The sequence below is a fragment of the Euprymna scolopes genome, chromosome 19 (genome assembly GCF_053919585.1).
Source record: "Euprymna scolopes isolate OS-2025 chromosome 19, ASM5391958v1, whole genome shotgun sequence".
Classification (NCBI taxonomy): domain Eukaryota; kingdom Metazoa; phylum Mollusca; class Cephalopoda; order Sepiida; family Sepiolidae; genus Euprymna; species Euprymna scolopes.
The window spans coordinates 108341530-108368818 of NC_136500.1; the positions used below are offsets into that span (position 1 = coordinate 108341530).

The 27289-nt window shown below is 30.8% G+C and overlaps 1 protein-coding gene across 5 annotated transcripts in view; it reads right to left on the reverse strand.

Moving 5' to 3' along the window:
• Positions 1–27289, reverse strand: part of LOC145239869 (prolow-density lipoprotein receptor-related protein 1-like) — a 520067-nt gene that overhangs the window by 270952 nt on the left and 221826 nt on the right. The gene's annotated exons all lie outside the window — the stretch shown is intronic.

Below are 27289 nucleotides of genomic sequence, written 5' to 3' on the forward strand. Positions count from 1 at the left end.
GATTGCATAATCTTCAACTTTTCCTAACCCACCATTAAATCTAATAGCAGTGAGAAATCAAAGATGGCCTTATGCAATGCTGGGGTAAGCAGAGAAAGACTAATTTTGGAATTTAAGAAAAGATGGATTTATACCTTTGTCAGAAACACTGAAGTAGCTTTATAGCCACTTCCAAATCTTATGGCATCTGCTATTTCCAAACAATCACTCGTCTTGGACTAGTCATGGTAAACATCGATTAAAAAGACTAGAATTCTGTTGATACAACTGTAATAAATGAAAGTGAAAACAATCCACAGAAGAGATAATTAATATTTTAATTATCTCTTCTATGAATATGCATAATTACAGACCTCCAATCAATTATTTAAAGTTTTAATATTTTTATAGCTTTTTTTTGTTTTTCAGATTATGAATTAGTTTATTTTATACATATGATAATTAAAGTCTACTTGGACCCTAAAGAAAGACTAATGTTAAAAACAAATTTTAATATTTCTTTTAATTAAAAATCAAATAAGTTAACATATAATAATCAAGTCCAATTATGAATTAGTTTATCATTTTATACATATGATAACCAAAGATCAAATAAGTTAACATATAATGATCAAGTCCAATTATGAATTAGTTTATCATTTTATACATATGATAACCAAAGATCAAATAAGTTAACATATAATGATCAAGTCCAATTATGAATTAGTTTATCATTTTATACATATGATAATCAAAGATCAAATAAGTTAATATATAATGATCAAGTCCTATTAGCGCCAAATTCATTTTCAAAACTAAGTTATATTTTTAACTACTATACAAATTATGCTTTCTATACGAATATTTTGAAGGAAGTAAGACAGAAATCAAATGATATTATAACAACCGCAATACAGAAAAAAGCCTATTCGTCTTGATATTAATATTAGTGATAAAATGTTGTGAACATATCTTGTGTATTTCTCATGACTATGGAACTTGCACATTATTTTATTTTCTATTTATCAATTATTTATTAAAATTAGCAATAATATAACGTACTAAAATGAATTCTGTGAAAATTCTATTAAAAATTAAAATTGAGATTAGGCAAAATTCACTATTACAATAGAAGGGGGGGGGAATATGTTTCATTAGTATTCACTCTCTCGTATGACAACATCTCTCTTCCTGCATTCGTCACGTAATCAACATTCTCCTACTACCGGCTTTCTTACTGATTTGATACATATGGCTCCTAGCTATATATATAAAAGACAAAACAGGTGCGCAAGTTTTCATATGTCCAAGAAAGGCTTTTTGTGCCGGGGTTCTCGGGGGGGGGGGTGATAGCTTAGAACTTCTTATATACCGTGTAGATCATAATATGTACAAATTGCGAACACGCGTTGCGGCTCGATTTATTTACGTCGATCTTTATAAAATTATTGCTATTTCGGCTTCTCACATGTTGCTTGTGCTTTTTCGTATAAAAGCGAAACTGATATGAAACTAAGGAGCAGTCCTCAGCCTATGGGCTGGGAGCGTCCAGATAGCAATGGATACTTTGGTCAATGTCGGTGAAAACTGTCATATCAGACAATTGCTTTCATTTGGACACTCCCCTAATAAAGGGGAAATGGTTTTCCTCAACATGTTGGGGAAACAAAACCAGACAAAGTTGGGTAAAAAACAAACCCAAAAGAACTACCCCGCAGTTAAATTTAAGTGCAGAATTTAATTTCCTTTGGCCTAATTAAATTCGCCGTGCACCTTCCACTTGTGCGTTTATAAACGTTAAAATGAAAATTAGTTACTTTCCTTTTGTGGGCGAGCTATAAGTTATCAAGTTTTTTGCCTCAATGTTCCGGGTTTGATCCTCCATATCAAACCCCCCCCCCCCCGATTTTTTTAACAAGTTTTTTTTTTTTTTTTTTTTTTTTACATCATGTTCGCTGCCCCCCCCCCCGATTTTTTAAAAGAAGCTTAACATAGGGTTCGGATCTAACCCCACCCCCCAACACACACATCTACAAACACCCGGGCAACACCGGCCACCCACGCTAGTCATTTATAAATCAAAAAGTTTCTTTTTCAAATGTATTTAAAAAACAAAGAAAAGAAAAAAGAAAGAGATTCCCATGCAAGTAAATAAAATAAATTTAAGTTTATTCATTGAAAAAAAACAAGATATCCACTAATATAGAAAAAACAAGATATCCACTAATATAGAAAAAAGCTAAAGAAATGTATTTTGAAGTATTACAAATGGAACAAAAATTATATTTTATACTAAGGTTTTGTTGTTGCTTTAAAAAAAAAATTATAGATTGCTTTTTTTTAAACGTGAATAACATTTTCAAAATTTGTGTTCAGTTCCAAAAAGATCATTAAACTTAATCGAATGGGTTGTTATTAGGTCATGCAGTTGAATTTCATGATAAACCGCTTTCATTCATAATTAATAGGAACCATGCTATCAGGAGTGAAATCTGAGCTCAAAATCTAAAAACCATTCAGCAGTTCAGTGGGATCTAAAAAGCACAAAAAAAAAAAAAAAACTACTGAAAAATAGGAATGGCCACCTTTTGATGGGAGTTAACAATGAATGTTTTTATAACGAATTCTGATTATTTAAAAAGGATATAAAAATCACACAATGGCTAGGTACAGGCAAAGCGACCTTCATCTTTATCTATTCAAAGTTTTAGTAAAATTGTACTGTTGTGATCTACCATTCACTACCAATCAATATTATAGCAGACATTTACAGATTAAACATTGCTTTAAAGACAAATGGTATCACATAGTAAATAGTTCGGTTTTTGTTTTATGGCAAATCAACTTTTGATTTTCTTTTTAATGCCAAAATATATTTGCTGGGTTTTTTTTTCTATATTAATATCTACCGTTTGTAGTCCGTATTTAAAAAATTGTTGGGTTTTTTTTTTCATATTAATATCTACCATTTGTAGTCAGTATTTAAAAAGTGTTTTTTTTTTGTTTCATATTAATATTTACCATTTGTAGTCAGTATTAAAAATTGTCTTTTTCATATTAATATTTACCATTTGTAGTCAGTATTTAAAAAAAATTTTTTTTTTTTTTTTTTCATATTAATATCCACCATTTGTAGTAAGAATTTAAAAATTGCTGTTAAGAAAAACAATTTACATTTCTGATTTTGGAGATGAGGCTGGATTTATATTATTTGGATTCTTTGGAATACTGTTCTCATCTTGAGTGCTATTTTCACATTTCGGTTGATGTAACCTCTTATTTTCTTCAGGGGTACTTTGCTGAACTTGAGAATCTTTCAGTCAAACTCTGGAATTTGCACGGAATTTTGAATGGAATCCTTTATTCAATCCACAGAAGTAGCATGCTATTGTTCAGTCAGCCATGACTGGGTAGAAATTCTAACTAATTTGCAATTGTATTTTTCAGTGTCGCCCACACTGAAGGTTGAACCTTCAACATCCAGAAGAGTAACTTTATAACTGAATTTTACCAAGCACTTTAACATTGCAGACTCATGACGTAGTTTGAGTAATGAAAACTCAGGAAACTCTTGAAAGCTAAATTTTGACCTCACTAAGGTTATTAACAGAACGATGTTTGAGTAGATGATAGGGTTGGAAATAGAAGTAGGCAGAATAAAAAATAGTAAAAAGAACTGGTAAAATTGGATGTTGATGGAGTGTGCACTACAAGCATTGAGTTGAGTTGTTTGGCTAATCATAGTCAATAAGCCAGCCAGTTAATGTTGGCAGGCGTAGTCAGCATTTTTATAAGACTTGTTGGCAAATCGAATCATGAATTACTATAAAATCGTCCCTTTAAATGGCTATGTTAATTTAGGTTTAAACGATGGGCAAACATTAGATGAAAAATTAATCATTACTAAATGTGTAAACGTCACATTTCAAGCAACCCCAATTTTGTGGATCGCCATTTTTTTTCACACAGAAATTGAATTCATTTTCACAGAATATTTTCAAAAATCTATATGTAGGATGTTAATTTCTTTTTCAACTTAAAACCCATAAAAAAATGGAAACTATTCTCTATATAAATCGATTTCTCCTAAGCTTGTTACAACAAAGGTATCATAAAATCTGTGAAGAAGGTTATTAACAATGAAGGAATCTATGGATAAATTGTAACATGAATTTTGTATATCTTTATTAAAACAAATCCGAAATATAGACAAAAAATGAGCGGATATAATCGTAATTTTAATACCTCTGAACTTTATGTTCAAGTAATTCAAGTTTTGACCGTTTTGTTTTCATTTCATACAAATATATACTGCAATCATCTCCCAATAAATACATGGAATCAGTAAAGCCAATTTCTGATCGAGTCAAATCTATTTTTTTATTGATGAATTACTGCTGTAATGACTTCTCTTCAGCTACAGGTAAAATAACAGATTGTGTTCAAGTAATATTTTATAATAGGTAATTGAATTTAGATATTCCCCTAAAAAGCGTTGCTATAACATTATAATTAACAATTAATCATTATAAAGCTTTTTGTCCTCTTGAAGAAATGCATAGAAGAGATTAACCATAACAAAATAAACAAAATTTTAATTCTATAATTACACACACATATATATATATATATATATATATATATATATATTCCAATAATTGATCCAACACGGCATTGCTCAAGAATATAGAATTGCAGTAATGTAAACCTACTCAGATGTCTTCCAAAAATTACCCCCTTTCTCCTCCAAAATCAGAAATTTGCATCAGTTTAGTTAATTAAAAATAAAAGTAATAACAGAACCTTAAATACAGCTTGTTAAAAATAAATAAACAACAGAATTAAATGGTGTGACTATGTGACCTTGTTTTTAAGAAATATCTTTCATATCCAACCTACAGACTAGACACACACACAGAGGCTGTCCAAATGGTTGCTTAAGACTCAAACTGATTCCTGAAATAAATATATATATATATTAAAATCATGCATAAATCATAAAAAAAATTAGTCTTCATTTTCTTTAATGACTTTTTCTTTTCTTTTTTAAACAAAATAAGCTCATTAAATATTCAACAATTGATTTAAATTTTCTTAACATTTTATTTGACCTAGAAGTCAAATAAACCATTCATCACCAGATAATTCCACATTGAATTCATAATCAAATAAACTTATTTCAATGCAAGCAATTGTTACAACAGGAAGGGGGACATAAATGTGTAAACAAATATAAAGGAAGAAACAAAATAAATTCAACAATCCATAATTTAACTGTTGGTCTAATGAGACAGTAAAAACACAAGTGCAAGCCACCAATATTCTTGAAAAACAAAATGTATTCATGAAAATAACATAACCACTACCACCAGCACCAACCTGGCTACCCAGTTCGTTCTACTGAAACACTTTCACTTTGGCAACCTTCACGTCGTCTGTCCCGTAAGTACCCGATATTCTAATAGATATTGAGGAAACGAATGCTAACAAAAAAATCATCATCATGAATGATGATCAACAAATAAACAGCAGCAACAAACAGAGCTGTGACGTCAGCTGTCCAAATGCTTGCTTCAGACTCAAACTGACTGATGAAATTTTAAACCTAATAAGCTTTTTTTCAGCACGTATAGTGGAGCTAATAAGAAAGTCTGATCTTGTCATTTAAGCTAAATTAAATCTGTTTAAATAATCTATACCTCATTTGATTTGCCTTTTATTCTTCTATAATTTTACCTGTTCATATTTGGCTCTTAATTGAAGTATCCTAGTGTTCATGTCAATTTTAAAAATTAACTTCAAAACGAGAAAGCAAAAAAGAAACTCTGCAGCAACAAATGAGCTTAAAACCAGCTTAGAATATCCACCTTTTTAGGCAATAAAGCATCTCTAATCGTAATTGTTGTTGTTCCAGGTTATACAACGTAACATTTAGTGGATATGCCACAACTTTCTCATAGTGATCATCATGAGCTCATTAATCTCCACCTTTCTAATTTATTCAATCCAGAAATCGGCAGCAGATTGAAATGTGATGAGAAAACGGTACGAAGAGCTGTGCAAAAGAACCAAAACATCAGCCGTGTTTGCGATGCCCCTAAATCTAGTTGTCTTAGAGTTACTTCTTTACAGGATAAGCAATGCTATCAAGATCCGCAGCCTCATAAACAGATTTGAAACGTCTCCCCAAATCCAACAATAGTGTAATCTTGTTAAAAAGTGCTCTCTTCCTATAATTAAGAACAAACTGAAGGAATTTAATTTGCGAGGTTGTGTTGCAAGACGCAAGCTAATGATTTCTGTAAAGAACTGAAAGCGCCGTCTGGACGTTGTCAGATGCAATGAAGATCATGACTCTTCATATTGGTTGAAATTGATTTTTAGCTACGAAAGCAAGTTCAAGAGGCTTAGCAAAGAATTTAATCCTAGGTGCACAGTTTCAACACTGCAAGGTGGTGGAGGTTCAGTTTTGGTGTGGGGCGTTATTAGAGCCTATAGTTCACTTGCAAGGTCGAATTAATTCAACAATTTGGATGGTAATCCCAACTTCATGCACGATAATGCTCCTATTCACTCAGCTGGCAATATCAGGAGATTGTTTGAAAAGCATGATATTCCATATTTTGATTGGCCTGCACAATCTCCAGACATTAATCCTATCGAAAACATGGAATTACATCAAGCAACAGCTACACAATGATAAAATTCCAAATCTAGAAGAACTTTGAACAAAAATTAAAGAGAAGTTGGATGACCTTTCACCGGAGTATTGCTACAGACTAATTCAAGGGATGCCAAAAAGATTGTAGGCTATCAAATTGCAGAAGGGCTATGCTACTAAATATTAACTAGTCCATGGTATTCCTATTGTATCTGTGTTGCATTAATGTTCTAAAGTTATATTTAAATAATAATTTTTCATTGTGTGAAGTTTCTTTTTTTTTTTTTGCCTTCTCGTTTTGAAGTTAATTTTTTAAATTGACATGAACACAAGGATACTTCAATTAAAAGTCAAATATGAACAGATAAAATCATAGAAAATAAAATGCGAATCAAATGAGATATAAGTTGTTTAAATAGTTACATTCAATTTAGTTTAAATTTGCGGTTATTGCAAAAATGACAAGTGCCAACTTTTTTTCTTTTTTTTTTGGCGCCACTGTGTGTGTGTGTATATATATATATATATATATATATATATATATATATATATATAGAGAGAGAGAGAGAGAGAGAGAGAGAGAGAGAGAGAGAGAGATCAAGTAAAGATTAGATACCCTGGTAGCAGAAGACAAAGATTCGTGAACACTTCAAGTGGCATCGGTTGTTTGACCTTGACATTGCCGTTGGTTGATTGTAAACACGTCAAATAGACATGTCCGAATGTTCGCGAAAACTTTTTACGATTTAAAAGAAAAAATATATATATTTACAAAATATTTTCTTTAATATTAAATATTTACAAAACTTTTAAGGATCAAAAAAAAAACAAACTTTTTTCTATTTAAACAAAACTTTTTGTGTAAGTAACAAAACGAACGTAAATTTAACAAATTATATTAAAATAAATGGGTGTCTTTCTGAGTGCGTTTTTTAAATATATTTACAGAACTTTAATAAAACTAATAATAATAATAATCATAATAAAAATAAAAAATAAAAAGAATGAACTATGTTAATTACAAAACATTAGAAACTGAAAATTTCGCTAAACTTACTTGTACTTAATTTGTCTTTATGGAGAAGTAAACAAATAGCAAGTTTTTTTTTGTTTTGTTTTTGGGGGGGGGTAAATAAAAATGAAAATTATAAAAAGATTTGTATCTTGTGATACTACACTTCATCGTTATAAAAATAAAAGTTATAAAAGATATGTGAATAAAAATTTTTTTTTTTTAATCTCGATTGTTTACACTTGTGATTTTATTATGCATAAAAATTGCCTCGGTCTGACCACCTACATACATCGCACTTTAAATAAATATTGAATTGTATTAAAAACGCACAAAGAAAGATAAAAACACACACACACACACACACACACACACACACACACACACACACACAGTACATAAAAATTAATCTTGGTCGCAAAAATCCGAACAAGTCAGTTATTTTATATTTGTTTCTGCCATTAAAACGTTTGGTTATAATAATTTCATTTAATATTTTTTTTTTTTAATTGTGTATTTTTAATTGACATCATCCAAAATTCTCAGTAATAACGTCAGTTTATTTATTTATTTGGTATTATTTTACGACCTGCCTCTGCGTAGTATAAACACCCCCAACCACCCCATGCTAAGAACGGCTTTCGGAATAAACACCCCCCGACCTTCCCCATGTTGAGAACGGCTTTTGAGGTTTGGGTGTTATTCCGAAAGCCGTTCTTAACATAGGGAGGTTGGAGTGTTTATAATCTGTTGGGGCACGACGTAAAAATTGACCATTTATTCATTATATTATTATTATTATTATTATTATTATTATTAATAGTTTTATTAAAAAGTTCTGTAAATATATCAAAAGAACTCACCCAGAAAAACACTCATTTATTTAAATATATTTTGTTTAAATGCGTTCGTTTTATTACTTACATTAAGAAGTTTTGTGTAAAGAGAAAAGTTTTTTTTTGTTTTTTTTATTCTTAAAAGTTTTATAAATATATATATATATGTAATATATATATTAAAGAAAATGTTTTGTAAATATATATTTTTTCTTTTAAATCTTTAAAAGTTTTGTAAATATATTTTTAAAAAATCTTGCTCGCGAACATTCGGACATGTCTCCTATTTGACGTATTTATAAACAACCAACGGCAATGTCAAGGTCGAACAACCAGTGTCACTTGAAATGCGCGCCTATATTTGTCGTCTGCTACCGGAGTATCTAATCTTTACTTGATCTCTCTCTCTCTCTCTCTCTCTCTCTCTCTCTCTCTCTATATATATATATATATATATATATATATATATTATAGCATTTACATTTTTAAAGAAAATTGGCATGTTGTTAAGGTCTACAAATTCAATGTATTTTCTTTAGTTTTTATTTAACATGTTTTTATTTATTAATGAAATCTCAAGAATGCATTTTTTTTAAATGATTAAAAATGGCTGTGAATTCTGTAGCCATGAAATTGTTTTAAAAATCTAACTTTGGCTTCTAAAGAAATATATCTGTTGTAACTGTATAAACCTGGTTCTAATCGATATTCTATATTTTAAGATTTGATATTAAATATATTTCTTAAACACTATCAGACTATTTCTTATTTCATTTCTAACCTCTAAGTGTATTTTGTATAATCTATGCAATATTTAATATTATTTTAAAGTTATTTTCAATATATCTTAAGTCTTAATAAAATCCCGAACAAAGAATTTAATTAAAATCTGAGTTATCTGAACAGAGTTTTGTAATCTTACAATGTGGAAATTGATGCTTGAATAAAAGTTAGGTGCTATATCCGCTGTTTGAATGGTATTAGTATGGTAATTAGGCATATCTAGTTCAATCTTTACTTAGCTTCTACTGCTTTATAACTAGTAGAAAGAAAAATATTTCTGAAATGTTATGGAAAAAAATAATCAACTTAATATTTGCATGAGAAATCAGTAACTACAGTGAATGTATTTAGGTGTTGTTTTTATTTGCAAAAAGCATAGAAATTATATTTTTATGTAAAAATATTTCACTTTGAACTAATGTTGAATATCCTTTATGTCTGCTTTTTTGTAAATCATTAAAACAAAAAGGTCACCTTATTTTAAAGACATATTTATGTAATGTCTTTTTTATGTTAATTTCTTTAAATTCAATTTTAAAAAATCCTTCAGTCTTATGTGAGATTCAAACTTGGGTATTGACACATCATAAAACTACTGCCTTAGTAACGTACACTCTGCCTATTCCTTTTCTGTTACCCACTCACATGCTTCTATTTGTTTATTAACAAGCAAACTCTTAAAACACTATAACGCTTTAATAGATGATAGAATAATAACTTTAAAACACAAGTTTTGGAGTATTTAACACAATGGCTTATTCTTATCTGTTTTCACAGTAAAAAAAATAGCGTATTTGCTAAAGTTTAGTGAAAATAAAAATGTATAAAATGGTATTTTATTGAAATTTCTCAAAGTCTACATTGTTTACATATAAGTGGTCATATAATTAAAAACTGTTTTAACCAATATAACCTTTAAAAGAAAATTTACACGAATGAATAATTAAATAGGATGAAATTAAATGTTATGTAAGTTTTATAAGACTTTTTCTCTACGTGCCCTTTTTTTAATGGGAACATTTTTGTTTATGAAGATATGAAACACAATGGATGCCTCTCATAATACCAAAATGATGAAGTTGATAACAATAAGGAAAGGACAGATCTATTGTATGGAATCAAGCCTTAACAATTAGTTGTCAGCTTCTGGGTGACCAGATAACAATGGACAGTGTGAGTTGGGGAACATAGCCAGGTTCATTGGCCAGCTCAGAGTAACTAAGAAAAAAAAAACAGATTTGGGTCAAAGGTAATTATTTTTACAAGACAGATCAAGAGTATACTGGCAGGCAGACCGGTTTGAGCAGATGAGTTGATGACTTCAAGCAGACGACAATGAGTAGTCTCAACAGACAGGCGATCTCAGTTAAGTCTTATGGGAGACTTAACTCTGTCATGGACATTAGCAATGAGGTCCCAATGACGTACACACATGTTTACGTTCAATAAGTCGCCCTTACTCAATATACATATATTGTTACTTGCTGAGAAAACTTGCTTGTAAACTAGTGCTTACACCCCCAGCAATAGAATCAACAAAGTCAGGATAGGATGAAAACAAAGAGAAAACAGCAAACATACGTTTTTCAGGTCAACAGTCGTTGAGAGACTGACATCGTTATACAGTTATAACTAGTGTTAATCCATACAATTTTTAAATGTGAATACAGCAGCCTCATATTCTACCTCGGTATGATTACAGAACAATTAATTTGGGTTTACCAACTCATGTGTGGTTTATTTACATGTAATTTTTTAAAATATTTAATAGAAGATATAAAGAAGTAAACATTACCGTAAATACTGGTCATAAATCATGCATCAGTCATGTTATTTCTTCCGGAAGTAATAGAGTTTATGTTTATGCTTATTTCAAGTAATGCCGCCAATAGTAACTTTTACTTAATTATATTTTTTATTAATTTTTTTTTTTCACGCATATGTGACACACGAGTAGATAAGCCAAAATAAATTGTTTTTGACTAATTTCCAAACTGTATTTTCTTTAAAATAATTTATGTTGCCAATAGTAATGTTTACAAATATACAGCAATCAAAATTATATTCAACAAATTATAATTAGCAAAAGGTTGGTGAGTGCTTTGTGCGGCATTATTAATGCAACACACTTGCAATATTGAGACAATATTACTAAAATTTGGAATTGTTTCAAAATTACTATAGAATTCATTCACTTCTTTGCGGAAGAGATTTTATTATTTTTATAAAGATTCTAGTACATTAAACAATAATCTTGAATGAATAAAAAAGGAAGAAAGATTTAAATGATATTCACTGAGACAAATAGAAAAGTTGCACTCCATAACATTGGAAAGTTTTAAAGAAAATAGGTTAATATAACAGAAAACAAGTTTGAAGACAATGATCTATCATCAGACACACACGCACAGGGAATCGACAAGATACATTCTTTTACAAAAGTAAAACTATGTTGCTACAACTTATAGAAGGTATCTCCTGTCAAGTATCTGCATGGGTTGTCTGTAGTGAAGCATGAGTTACACAATCCTCAACTTCACCTCTACTGAAAACAGTGTTGTTTGAATCAAGTGGTAACAAGTCCAAAATGACTGGAAAATGTGAAAAAAGAAAGAGAGAGAGAGAGAGACTGGTGTTACTTTGGAGTTTTCCTTCTCCTAGGCTGGTTGCACAACTAAGGCGTGAGATTCTGGTTTATCTTACTACTAAATTTACATATGCGCCATTGCCAGGTAAAATACATATTGCTGGGCAGAGGGTTTAGTCACATATTATTTAAGATACACCAAATATCCTAAGTTGTTACGATTTTCCTGAAAGTTGAGCACACTTTGGATATTTGAAAGCATAAAACAATCTTCATCTTTGAAATTCAAATAGGGAAATAAAATCTCATTACTTAAAGGGAAATAACTCATAGGTTAAATGAAACCTTACTTCTGTTTTTAAATGTAGCTGGTGTTGGTTATAATAATAATGAAAAATAAATTAAATCAAATGTAAATTAAATAAATCAACTTTATATAATATTTATAAATAGAATATTTCAATCAATTCTATTAATAATTTCCACAAAACTTTAGAGTTAATTTTAAAACACATTTCCTTTAATGTAATATTCAAATGAAATAACCTCTTGACTGTTCACTGCTTTTGAATAAATAGTGTGTGTGTGTGTGTGTGTGTGTGTGTGTGTGTGTGTATATATATGTAAGTAGTAGTGTCTGTGTGTGTGTGTGCAACTCTTCTACAGCCCCCACAAGTGGACCGATCATAACCAAGGCATGATGATGGTCCCCCACCTAAGGATGGTGTACACCATTTTTTAAGGTCATGGTTATAGCCTATGTATATATACTCTCCTACAACCTACATTTGGCATTATGATAATCCCCCACCTAGGGATAGTGCACACCATTTTCCAATGTATATATATATATATATATATATATATATATATATATATATATATATATATATATATATTACTTTCTTACAGTCCATACCACTCAACTGATCATGACCAAACCTGACATTATGATGGTCTCCGAATTAGGGATGGTGCACAATATTTTTTAAGGTCAAAGTCAAAGGTTATGGTTGGAACTTTGCTGTATGTTCAGGAATAAAAGTATATAAAAATCCGTTTTGAGTATTAAAATCTATTTGCATACCTTTTGTATATATGAATCAAATTGTGAACAAACAGACGACTTTATTATAATAGATTTAATTCATAGTTGGAAGTAGGATACAAGGTTTCATACTTTTCTGAAGAATATTAGTGAAATTGATGCAATAATCCTGATAAAATTCAAATCTAGTATGTTGAGACTGCAATCTGTGACTATAACATAATCACTACCACTTCCAATAATCTGCATAATAATATGCTTAATCAGGTTTTATTTTTTTTATGTGCGTTATTACCGTCCACATTCATTTTAAAAAGAAAAATAAGATTGTCTACTCAACAAAAATTGATTTCAAATAAAAAGTCAGTGAAAATGTACCCATTTAAGAATAAATTGTTCTAAAATCTAATTCTGTCATTAAAAAAAAGAAACTAATTTTTTTTAATTTATTTTAATGCAATTTTAATACACATTTGTTACAATTTTAAATTTATAAAATAAAAGTGATATTCATTTAACTTATTTAAAGAACATATAAATTGCCCTAGACAAGGCATGAAGTCACTTGATGCAAGGAGTTAGCAAGGACGAAAAATGATTATCTAAAAGACAGGAGATGCCTATGAACATTACTTTTTAAAAGACCAGGGTAATAGGAAAATAGTCATACTGCCAATATTGATTATTTTTTTCATGCAAGGAGAAAGAAAAATTTTTTAATATTCTGAATCTTCATTATAATTTTCATTTCTTCTTTCAAAAGAAAAATTATATAGATAAATGAGTAAAGCAACTGTATAAAGCCCACATAAAGATCTAATGAATTACAAGGGTCCTGATAGTTATCGAAGGTTTAAAGAAAAAGGTTATTTCTGAATACCAATACACCGTTGAGGAAATTAATAAAACCGTTAATTTAAAAATACGAAATAAAAAATAAATAAATAAAAACGAAAGCAATAAATGTGAAACTAAATAGGATTATAAAAACAACTTTTGAAATTATAAATAAAAAACACAAATGAGATAAGATACTTTTAACGATTTTATTGCTCCGAAAATAATATATTAAATCAGTAAATATGGGGCACCATTCTGAATTTTATATGAAAAATTAAAATTATATGTAGCAATTTTATAACAAAATGTTGAAATAAAATTTAGAAACAAAGTTGCTTGGGATGTTTTCAATAATGAAAATTTTAGCAGCGTCTGCAAATGACATTTTTAATAATATAAAATAAATTTAACAAAATGTTTGAGAAATTATTCTGAGATCGTTTGAAATCAAATTAAAATCATGGCATCTAGAAATATTGACAACTTCATTTCTTTGTTCTGGCCAGACGACTTGATTTAATTCATTTTTAATAAATGGCGTCATCTCAGGATTTCTCCAGCGTTTGTTGTAAATAAATACATATAAAAATGTCTCTCTTTTATATGCGTGTGGTGGAGGGTATGAGAATAGTGCAGATTATGGAATCAGTAGAAGTTCGAATCATATCGGATTTATTATTAGCTTTTTCAGTTGATCTTTTTTTTCTTTTAGCTTTTTGCTATTTAATTTAATTAGTTGTGAAGAATTCAATAAACAAAGTTCAAAACTGAATTGTGCAAATATCTTACGGTTCCAAAATTATAAGAATTTAAAACTCTGAAATTCAGGGTTCAAAATTGACATGGATATATGGAAAATTTATTTAAAACACGGACCGATTCAGAATAATTTCAGAATTTTGTAATGGTTGAAGTGGCATTCTCAGTTGATTTTTTATTACAGATTATTATTTAATCACGGTAGTTATTAAAAAAAAATCTGTAAATGGAGTCCTAAACTGTTTAAATGACGCAAATATCCTAGTGATTCAAAAGTTATGAGAATTTAAGGCTCAGAAATTCACGGTTCAAAATAGTCACTATTACTTGAAATGACGAACCAATTTGCAACAAGAAATTTGGTAATTTCTTCACTGTTTCTCTATTTCTGGAGCAATTTTGCTAAAACTTGGTGTTTTTATGCAAAGAAAAGCATGTCCTTTCTGATTCAACAATTAAATTGTATGTAGCTCTATTCTGTAACGTATTAGAGAATAATAGTGTCCATTAATGTCACTGATGAAGGTATGAAGTTCCAATTAAATGTAAATATGGTTAAAATATTAATTTATCTGTAATAAATTTATCTAGAATAGGTTTTATTTTTTCATTAAATAAGCCATGGTAAGTACTCAGTTGAGCTCCAACCTATGATCCCCGCACCTGACATGCACCTGATATAAAAAAACACTCGTTTTGCTACAACTACAATCAACAATTTCCCCTAGTCTCTATCTGTGCCTAAATTAAAATACAGATTCCATGAACAAAGCTTCTTCCCTGGAACTGCCTGCCTATGGAACTCTGTCCTGCTGGCCTGCTTTCCAGCTGGTTACAATATGATTGTCTTCAAGTCAAATGTAAACAAGTTCTTGTTGAGCCGTACCCTTAAATAATAAAATTTTACTCAATTCCCACCACTGACGATTGTTATGCTGTACACTCATTAGCCTTATCCTTGAGTGGCTTTCGGCCTTGTAAGTGGTGACTCCTTGGAGTGAAAAAATAAAAAAATAAATCAAAATAAACAACTAAAATAAACATGGAAATGAAGGCATTTGATATTCAACTTATTTGGAATGTATTCTGGCGATTAAATATAAGGTCTATGTACCAATGGTTGGAAAAATCCTTTTTTTATATATAGTTAAGTGTGAACCAACATGAAAATATATATTTAAGCTGAAAATATATATTTAATTCTATTTGTTGGAAAACTATTTAGTCAGTAAGTCATTTAATCACCTGCAATCAATGCATTAACTTGCTCTCTCGAATTCACAATACTCATGTTAATTTAAGGGATCATCAGTTGTTTACCATGAAACACTGTTTCAGGGATTTAAAAACAAAACAGTATATTAAATCATGGCTTCCCAGCAATGTTGATCAAACACCACCTCCCTTAATCACAAGAACAAAAAATGTTCCAGATATCTATAATATAAAGCTGTGTGTGTCTGGTCACGAATAGGCTCCTATATGGTTGACTATTTTAAAAAACTGATTACTACATATAATGATAGATGTATCGAGACACAGGAATGGGCATGTTTGATCTGGCAGAACAGTGGTTCATTAAAATTGTAGGGTCTGCGTTCATGCCTGGTCGACAAAGTATGGAAATAAAAAATTTAAAAATTAAAAAAAAAAAACGTTTACAAATGTTTTTGATATAGATGTACATAAGAATACTTTGATAAGTATGTTTCAACTTAAATAGGGATGGTATAATAAAATTGTGGGGTCTGCGTTTGCGCCTGGAATAGAATGGAAATAGGCACAAACTTTAATAAAGACTTTTCATATCTATCTGCATAAGTATACTTTGATAATTATGTTTCAGTTTGAAGAAATATGGTATAATAAAATTATGGGGTGTTCGTTCGCGCCTGACCTCCATAGAATGGAAATATGTCACAAAGTTTAACAAGGTTTTTTAATATAGATCCACAGAATATTGGGATAAGTGTTTCAGTGTGAACAAGTATGGTATAATAAATTATGGGGTTTATCTATTTTATTTTTACTTTCATCATATTTTGCTTTGGTTTTGATACCCCCAAATTCGAAGCTATCTCTTTACAACCCTTCCTTTTCATAACCTATGATACTTTCATAAATCAGAGTCCATTTTCTGTAGGCTGTTTTTGAACCCAGTCAACGACGGGTATTTTTGCTAGTTTAATATAATTACCTACTCTTGATTAATTTGGCTAACCTATTCATGTTATAAAACTGTCTTATATATATATATATGATAAATAGAGAAAGAGACAGAGGGGGGGGTTATAATTATCCATTGACACCTATATGATGGCATCCTTTCATTTCATCAACAAAGACTGGAAGTAACCAGGCGATGTTGTGTAAGATAAAACCGTGCAGTAGTCTACATTTGCACCAAATGCCAGGTCTAAATAATGGGAGTGGTTGGGGATGAAAAGATCACTATCAAATAAGATTCAGAGTGAGTCCCGGGGTGAACTGGGTGATGTCTAATAATTATCTTGGGATGGTGGGTGGTCTGAAAACACTTTGCTGAAAAAATAAATATACTCAAAGTTAATATCTTATGCCCTGATTAATGCCAGCAAAAATAATAAACAAAACGAATTCAAAGAAAAAGTAAAGGAATTTTCTTTCAACATAACCATCAATAAGTAGGAAGCAATTCACAGCATTTATTCCGGTTTTCACAGAGCAACAAACTCAAAGTAGAGAACGGTTTTCCCTGGTTTCATCAAGAAATCTATAGTTCTTTTGTGTTAGTTTAAGTTATCTAAAAATATAAATACTTTTAGATTTACTTATTAAGAAGTGTCATTTAGTACATTTCTTCTGAAAATTAACAGAATCTGCTTTATTAGGACTATTTTAATTGCAAGAACAAGAAAAGAAAAGGTATTTCAATTATATTCCTTAAATTCCAACAGAACAGAATCAAAATATGTCAGAAAAGGAGTCATGTGAGAGTATAAACCAAATAAGAGATACCAACCTTGAAGTTTTGTTTTTTTTACACAAACACATACACACAAGTTGAAGATCTTTTTCTCATTCTGACATGATATTAAAAGCCTACTTTTTCTATTTAAAAATTATACAAAATGAACTTCTTCATATACTCAGTCATAGATATGCGAGAGAATAAATTTTTTATGGTTTCTTGTTAGAATCATTTAACAATTACGCCCAGTTTTATTATGCATAGTTTCTACAATGTGCATAATTGTGTAGCATTTACTACAAAAAAGCTCTAGCTAACGCATATATATATATATATATATATATATATATATATATATATATATATATATAAGTGAATGTGTGTGTGCAGAAAGTGTCAACCAAAGTCCTCTCTAAATTTTTGGACTCCAAACCTGAAACTTGATATATAGGAGATTTGGACGTGTGGAACAATTTTGATTTTGTTTTTGACCTGTAAAAATAGCTAAGAGATTAAAATTGCAAAAAACTTTAAAAACAGTTGATCTTCGCAGGAGTAAGTTGAATAAAGCTGTTACTCGTGCTGTTACTTTTGTGCCCGCACAAAATCAAACATTCATAAACTTATAGTCACTTAATTTTTAACCTTTTCTATCCATCTCCGGATAGCTGAAATGGTCACAATACTGGAGTGAAACATACCAATTAAGCTGGAGTGTTAAAAGTTTTGGTTTCGATTCCAATGGATGGCACCCAAGTTAATTTTTTTCTATATAACTTGTGAAATCATTATTATATATTGAAGAACCAATAGATAATTGCCTCTATAATAATAATAAATACGAAATCTGCATGAATTAAAATCTAATATTTATGCTTATTTTATGACCTTTCAACACCGGAAGGCCTGCTAGTATATATATACATATTCCCCAAAACCTCTGGCTTTGATGGAAGGGAAATTAAACTTGCTGCTATGGTTTCAAATGATCTGAAATAACAAGGGAAGACTTTATTCTAAATATTTCTCATATGTTATATCTCCCCTCTTTTAGAAATAGGGTACGATTAGGAATATCTTCAGTGTCAAATAATCCTTGTACTTTGTGACATTTACTTTGTGTATGAAAACCAAAGAGGGGAGATATAACATGAGAAATATTTGGAATCAAGTCTCTACTTGCTCTTATTTTAGATCATGTGAAACTGTAAGAGAAAGTTTTAGTCTCCCCTCGTTCAAGGCAAGAGGTTTAGGGGAAATATCAGATATTTTGTAATTCATATGCAAAACTTCCATTACTATCGATTACTATATTGTCCTTTTGACTACTCTACACTCTTTAACCCTTATCCTTGAGTGGCCTATCGGCCTTGATAAGTGGTGCCGCCTATGTAAAAAAAACAAAAAAAAAACTAGAAAAACAAATGACTATGATTGAAACATTTTGGCTGTAAAAAAGCGCCAAAAATAGGTTCTGGGTGATGGATGATCTTTTAAATGTGCGACCTTAAGGGCAAATATCACATAGCCCACTACACAATTTAGGCCATTAACTTTCCAACGAGCCTTCATTTGTTAAATTCTGATCAATAGTCGCTGGGATTTGGAACTTATAAAGTTGCCAAAAAAGGTTTTATTTTTATATATATATATATATATATATATATATATATATATATATATATGGCTATATCTAATCTCGTAGCCAAATTGAATATTAAAATGCTCATATCTTTGGTTCTATGGGACAAAGCTACATGAAAATTTGCAGGCTTCTTGAATATTATAATACTATTCTACGGTTAAAATTTTATGAAAATGGTTAAAAAGAACCTATATTTTCAAACCAATAAAATACGCCCAAATTTGCCTACATTTGTATATATAGTGTCCTGCAGGTCAGCTTCAGTTTTGCTGCTTTGGTTGTCTCCCTCTGTGGCCCTGACAGGCCACTTATATATATATATATATATATATATATATATATATATATATATATATACACACACAGGTAATTTATTATAAGAAAAGAATACCTCTCTTTCAAGAAATTGTTTTTTTTTAACATGAAAAGTGGCGATTGGTTTAAAAATAAATAAGCTAATCTAGTTTAGTTTAGATAACTGTAAGTATAGGCAAAATGTACGAATTAAAACTCAACAGCATTTGTAAACAAATAATTGAAAACTATGTTACATTTACGTTTAATGCTTGAAAGGAGGAAGCCTTGAATTAAAAAATAAACTAAATGAAATACCATCAAGCTATGTTGTCAAAATTTTGAGGTGTGATTATTAATTTGTATTATTTAAATTACTTTCACTTTCAGCATTTTTGTTATGTTCACAACACAAACACACACATAACAATAAGCAGTAACAGTACACATGTAAAACTAGATTAGGTTTAAAACTTCCAAAATTCCTGACCGCTGATCCCATGGATAAAAATAAAGGTGTTGAGTAGAATTAGTTCCAAGTGAAATTCTTTAATCCTCACTACACTATATTACTTAACACTTTTGTCTTAATGAAGGAAAATAAAAATTTATATTTGAAATTCTGTATTTAATTGAACACAAATATACCCGAGTTTAAAAAGATACTGAAGACAGTGATATGTTGCATAGACTGGAATGTTATGAAGATCATAACCAAAGTGAGAATTTTAGTCTGAATAATTTAAATAATAAATACAATAACTGATATGACGCCATTTATTTTATTAACAGATTGAATTATTTTTATAAGATAATCTTCCAAAAATATATATCATTTGATAAATTGTGTAATCATTACTCAACTGGAATTTAGCATGTTGCCTTTTGTTTGAAATATAATGAATATACACTTCTACTTTTTAACAAGAGTGACATAAATGACAATCCGTTTTTATTACGTTGTTTACCGATTATCTCCCTTAAAAAATGTAAATTGAAAATACTATTCTTTGTTAATACACTGCAAGGGTGTGAAGGATCGCCTCATTAGTGATGTTATTGACTCAAATAAGTTTTGTGCGTTTAAACATTATACCTGTTCATCTAAACGACAGTATTGCCTCGTGATATTTGAATTAGAGAAAACAACCTTTTTGTGGGGATAACAATTATGTTTACTGATATCAAATAAAATATAGAAACAAATCATTCCAAAATAATTGACTACTAAATTTTAGACAAAAAAAAAAGTCAACAGTAAATATTTTTATATACGTCCTTTTTTTGGGGCGGGGGATCAACAAAAGGAAATAATCAAGAATTTCAAAATCATTAAGTCATTAAAATAAAATTAAAGAATGAAAAAAAGTAATGCAATGTCTTTATTTAAGCTTCAAATTAATGCAAAAGCCTCCGAGTTTAGGAAACGGGCACTTATTTAGCAAAAAAATCTTAAATTGATTTTATTTTTCCATGAAAATTATCTTGAAAATGTCTAAGTAGCATTAGTGTCTGACCATTGTGTGAAAAACGGGAAATAATGCTTGAAAAGCAAAAACAGAAATGTTGACAAAAATGTGTATTATATAAGAAGTATGTCTCTTATCATATACTAACCAAAGAAACTATATCTGCATATCATGCATCCTCTCCGCATTAATAAATACAGCAAAAAATATGTAAAAGGTTTTATTTTAGATACAACTTGTATATTTCCGTTTGCTGTGAAAATGTGCTTGTACCTAGATATAAAAGTTGTTTTTTTTTTTTTGCTTAACTAAAACTTCACATCTGCCCAGTTCTTTATAAAAACAAAAAGGTAACCTAAGATAAATTTAGCAATTTAATTTATTCTAGTAAATTAAGATTGGTCATGGTTTTACTTCTTTCAAAAGGCAGTGTTATCTTGTGTGGAAATCCTATCAACTTTGCAGTTTCTCATATGGTGCCTCTTATAATTCATTGCAATATTTGCTGATGCTTATCTTTTGAAAATTACATCTTCCATGATCTTTTGGGAGACCACCCACTTATAGCTGGTGTCTAATGTTTGTATAGACTTTGTAATATAAAGTGGATGTAGAGGGGGGTGAAATAGGTCAGGCTTGAAACAAGGAAAGAGTCATGTGATTATGACATCAAAAGGCTTTCAGTGCTTAGCAAACTTAGTTTCCAGAAACCACAAAAAGAAGGGAAGCTTATAACACACAGTAGTATTAAGGTTTGTATAAAGGCACACATGTGCATATATAGGCACGTATAAGTATATCATCAAAATCTAACAGACCAAGCAACAGTACTTTTGACCAAAACCAATGCTCTTACTTTCAGTATTTAATTTCAGTATTTATATTTTCTATTAATGGAGTGGAATTTTTATCAAACGGTTCTGTATTATCGGAGCAGCTCCAATCCTTGTCCCATCGCCACAATGCTACATCTGTTTTAGAAGTACTTTAATGGAATGTGCTCTGATGAACTCATAGCACTGGTGCCCCCTCAGCATAATACTTCCGACAGTTGACAGGCATCAAAATCATATCCCTTCACTAAATGTTGGAAAGCCTTCTACTCTAATAGTTACTTTCTTTGGACTGCTGGATTTTGGAATTCCCTTCCTGTTTCTTGTTTCCTTGATTGTACTCACATGCAAAAGTTTAAATAAACAAAAGTTTAAAAGAACATCTAGCGACTTAACTCTCCACATAGTCCTTTGTAGACATGATCCAACTAGTAACCCCTTCACGTCCAAGTGGCAATATTGCCTTGTTTGTAGTGAAAAGGAGTGAAAAAAATGTTTTACAAAATGTAGGTAAAAATCAAAGACTGATTTTCTAAATGAATAATAAAATAAACACTGAAATTAAAAATATCACGAGTTTAACTTTCACTCTTGCAGCAGGCTGAGATAAACATCAATTAAGTGCTATTACAAAAGAAAACTAAAATAAGAGCATAAACAGTTGATAGCACAAACATTTTAATAGCCAAGCAAACATTTTAACAAACATTTTAATGGCCAAGCAAACTATAGATGAAAAGATTTATAAATTATTTTTCAGCTTAATTATATTAAGAGAAACCATAACGCAACGAAGACATGATGATTGCAGCAATAATGTGTGTATTCAATCTTAAATGTTGATATACATGACATAAGAATAAGGGTGAAAAAGAGGGGAGGGGGTAATTACATACTGCATACATGTGATTGCTGATAAAACATTTTATTAGCAGCAAAATAAGAAAAAGAAATCAATATAACTGTCCATGCTTACATCCAAACAACACATGTTCAATTTTTCAAGACTTAATGAAGAAATCTATGATCTCCAAGGTTTGCAACAAAAAAAATGTTTGCATGGTAATGAGAACAATTATTCTGACACAGAAAACTTTAAAAATGAAAATGCTATGACTAAATTACTGTAATCAGGTGTAGTTAAAAACATTTAAAAAAACACTTTATGGCGTTTTTTTTTTTACAATCTTTATTTAGGAGAAAAAAAGTACCTCCCTCCACACACACACGCGCGTTTTGAAACGTCCATTAGTGGAAGAATAGAAATAGAATTTGGAACAGGAAGGGTATATCAATGCCTCTAACTTCAAGCCCGAGGAACAGATAAAAGTGGGGAAAATTGTTGAGGGTGGTTTTGGCCAGATGAGTGTTTTTCGTGAAAGTTTGCCGAATGGGGACCAGAGATTGGAGCTCAGATGAGTACCTGCCATGAAAATAATGATAAAGCTGAAACAGGCTCGCAACTTCTCTTCTGCTGGGAAGAGACAAGATCATCCCCCACTACAAAGACTATTTTGAACTTTTAAGGCAGGATAAGATCTTTCTAGCAGCTCCTGCCCAGATGTGGCAGCAGTACTCCTTGGATGTATCTGGCTCTTATATTGGTAGAGAATTGTATCAGCAGTGAGATATCTACTGGAGCGGTAGAACGATCCCACCATTTTTTTCAGCAACCTTGGCAACAGATTTGATGCACGTGTTCCATTTCAGATCAGCAGTAAAGGTCAAGCCCAGAAGTTTGTCAAAACATGGAGCTTCCTCAAGACGAAAGCCATCCATTTCAATTGATGCCAGATGAGGATCAGAGTGTTGATGATGTAAAGATAGAAGCTTGGTTTTAGATGCATTAAAAGTAACCAGCCACTTCTTTCCCCATTGCACCACGTGCTCAAGATAAGAGAGAACTTGGTCATTTACGACCTTTGATGTGTTGCCATAGATGGTAGTGTCGTCAGCATGGATAATTATCCTAGGATGTGATTTGGAAGATCATTGATGTAGATTAGGAAGAAAGTTGGGCCAGGATGGACCCCTGAGAGACTCCAGCATTAATACTGTGAGCTTCTGATTTCTGTCCATCAACCAATACTATTATCAACCTATCAGAGAGAAATGATTTAATAATTAAGAAAATATTTCCAGTTATACCGTAGCTGAAGATCTGGTAAAGTAAACCTCTAAGGCCTTTGATTTGTCAAGAGCAATTGTTCTAGAAAGGAAGCCTCCATCAATAGACTCGCTAATCTTATGAGATATAACCGTTAGCATATTTGCTCTAGATCTAGCAGAACGGAAACCATATTGCATGTTACTGAGGGGGGGCGGTATTTTTGCTGAGGTGGTTAACTACTTCTCTATTTAACACAGATTCCAGCAACTTACTCAGGACACACAGGAGACTTATTGATCTGCATTGAGAGGGAGATGACCAATGACCCAAATTCTTAAATACAGGGCATACTGATGAGGTTTTTCAGGGTGTTGGAAAGCAATTCTCCTTAAGACAACGTTTAAACAGCTTTGTAAGTATGGAAGCCAGTTCTGGTTGAAGCTTTTTCAGCACAATAATAGAAATGCCGTCAAGGCTAGTTGCTTTACTAGAATCAAGATTTTGTAATAGCCTGACAACATCACGCACAGCTATTTGTATGTCATATAGCATGTTTTCTTATACAGGAGGAAATACAGGAGGTTGACACCCTTGGTCGCATAGGATAAAATTACTTGCAAAGTTCTTGGCAAAGAGTTTGGCTTTGTCTGATGCTGACAGACTACCTCAGATCCATTGATGATGGTTGGAATGGAGCACACGCTTCTATTTGTTATTTACCACTGCTCAACTACTTTGGACTTAATGGACTAAGAATACAATTCTCTTGTATTTTTTATTACTCTTTTACAGTGGTTGCTTACAGTCCTGAAAGCGGCTTTAGTCTCGGTACAGTTTTGTTTTTTGCTTTGATCCTCTTTCCATAAAGGAAATATTATCTTGTAAAACAACTTATTCTCTGCATAATGTCTTCACTCCCCTCTTCTGATGAGAAACGTTTGGCTTCGAAATGCCATGGCCTAAAGAGGTTTGCCTATCCCTTAATATTTTATTCCCTTTTGAACTGATAGCATAATAAAATTTCACTGTAAATCTTGTATCCCTTTGTTATCTTAACTTATTCTATAAAGCTGGTTGAGTGTATATGTGAGTATAGTTATCATACAAGTGAATGTTGAACATAAAAATTAACATACATGAAAAGTAATTATAAAATGCTGAATAGATGTTGGAGGCTGGTATATGGATCTGCAGAATAGATTTCCATATAGGGGTCAAGGAGTCGGGAATTGGAGTTAAAGATATCAAAGGAGTCAGAGTTGGCATCTTAGGAATTCTAGGAGTCGAACTTTTACAGTCTGACTCCGAAACCCTGGTTAAAACTCCATAATGTAGTAATAGTTCCTACTGCATATATGCAAATGAAACATGGACTATACTGCCAGAGCATGAGAGGGAGCTCAATGTCTTTTAAGTAAAATGTTTAAGAAATATCTTTGGCATAACTTTGCAACATAGACAAAGAAATTCAGATAACAGAAAAAGACTTATTCACAAACAAACTTATCTGAAAAGACGACATTGATGTGGCTTGGATATGTTTCCCGGTTACTAGACTCCAGCTATAGAAATAAATCATACCAAGAAAATTAAAGATCAAGAGGACGACAACCAAAGATAGACCAATCAGATATAGTTTAAAACTGACTTGCCATTCCTGATAGCTGAAAAACTGTCGAAGTGGTGCATATTTGTTTTCAAGCATGTGGCAAAGCTCTCTGGTGTATGCAAATAAGTCATTCTGTAAATCAAGTTTAATGTTCAACCAAAAATTACAAGATCAAATATTGAAATGTCAAATTCGTTTCAATTCCTAAAAGATTCTTTATTTAATGTCTTATCACTTAGTACTAAAATTATTGACAAAGGGAAAAGTCTACTGCGCATGCGTACACAGTATGATGTATGGAAGTGAAACCTGGCCATTAAAGTTTGAGTGCATGTGTTGACTAGAGAGAAATAATATGAGAATAATACGATGGATGAGTAATGCGAGTCTTATTTAAATATTACTTCAACAACATCCAGACAGATAAAAGAATAATCTTTCTCTCATAGAAACATTTCAGTTAATTCAAGTGTTTTCAATAAAAAAAAGTTGCAATAGATTTATAACATTCATATTAACACAAATGTTCTACAACTGCAAACAAGTATAGTAGTATTCATAAGCAAAGAGGTCGTTCTGGTCTTTGTAATGTTGATATCTGAATATTTTTTCGAGTGATATACATGAGTATCAAATATGAAACATTTGAAAATTGAATAAGTTAACAATGTAATTGAAACAAAAAAGATTCATTAAGATAGATCAAGCATTATAAGTAGATAACATGATGGTTATTTTCCTATTTATATCTGGTTTCAAAAGGAATAAACATTATAAAAAAGCTATTGTCTGAAATATAGACATTTCTTCAATAATACTAAGTTGAAGCATCAGACATAACCAAAATTTAATTTGTGTATTAACATTATATATGTTGTGTACAGAGAGTTTTTGTACAGTTTGATATGAGATGGTTAAAAAAGAGATGTCTAAAATAAGCATAACAAATAAATTATACTAGCAAAAAGATTCACTAAAATAGTAAAATTTGTGTAAGAAATTGCAAAAGTGTGTGCAGAATAGCTAACGGTTTGACAGAAAATCACTGTATAGCGACATAATAACAGAGCTCACCAACAGAACAGATAAATGTCAATATATATTTTCTAAGCGATTTTTTAATCGAACACTACTTGACTAACTCTAAAGGCATCATCTATTCTGATATGTGACTAATGTTCACTGCTCTATCATCTTTATCAACTTAGAAAAATGGTGGAGAAATAACCCAGAGGAGACAACAGAAAGAAAATTCAGATATGAAAATGATTTCACAAGTGTGTCCAAATTGTGTATGACAATAAAAAATAAACATATAAAAAGCTCTTTTCCTGCTAAGTTGATATCCCCTCTTTCAAATTGAGTTCTATATGCACAGTGGTTAATGCATAGATAAACATCAAAGCATTTTGAATTCCTCTTATTTAAGTATAATAGTGTAAGACTAAGAGATCCCAATGATTGACAAAATGATCAGATTTCAAACCTCACCTTAAAACAATCGCTGCACTGAAGAACAGTAATATGGCGAAACAGCCGTCTGTGAATGACAACAGGGGATCTTTTTGATAGTCAATATTTGGGGATCCTGAAAATTTAGACCTTTCTTATTTCAGGTAACAGAATACAACAGATCAAATACAGCTAAATAAATATGATCAACAGAAAACAAATTTCACAGAGACAAAGAAATGAAAGGAAATGCGGCCACTACTGGAGTGCTTTTATAAAAGCAAACGCCATACAAAGAGGCTCCATTACATGTATAGAACATAATCCTGAAGTTATACCATCGACTTTCCAAACATCTGGTATAGCTTCAATACTAACTATTGTCTCCGGCAAAACTTCAGCATTTGTGTGTATTTGTTCTG